This window comes from Fulmarus glacialis, unplaced genomic scaffold (genome assembly GCF_000690835.1).
Source record: "Fulmarus glacialis isolate BGI_N327 unplaced genomic scaffold, ASM69083v1 scaffold30244, whole genome shotgun sequence".
In the NCBI taxonomy this organism is placed as follows: domain Eukaryota; kingdom Metazoa; phylum Chordata; class Aves; order Procellariiformes; family Procellariidae; genus Fulmarus; species Fulmarus glacialis.
Window position 1 is genome coordinate 1 of NW_009209171.1, and position 284 is coordinate 284.

A 284-nucleotide genomic window follows, 5' to 3' on the forward strand; every position below is an offset into this window, starting at 1 on the left:
AAGGAACTAGTGCGCACGCGCACCTGCAATAGCCGGCCCCGGCGCGGTGTGGTTCCTCTGCGCATGCGCGCAACCCCTCCGGGCCTTCTGGTCAACGCGCGTGCGAGCTGCGGTTCCTTTCCCTCCCTCCCCCTTTCTCTTCAGTGCGTCTCGTTTTTGCCACCATTTTGTGCCGCAACTGCGGCTTTTCGCCGTTGTTTTTATCCTGCCCTGCTCCGTGCGTGCGAGTCGAAACAACGGCCCTATGGCGGAGAGTCAGTCAGCGGCCGGGCAGGGAGAATCTG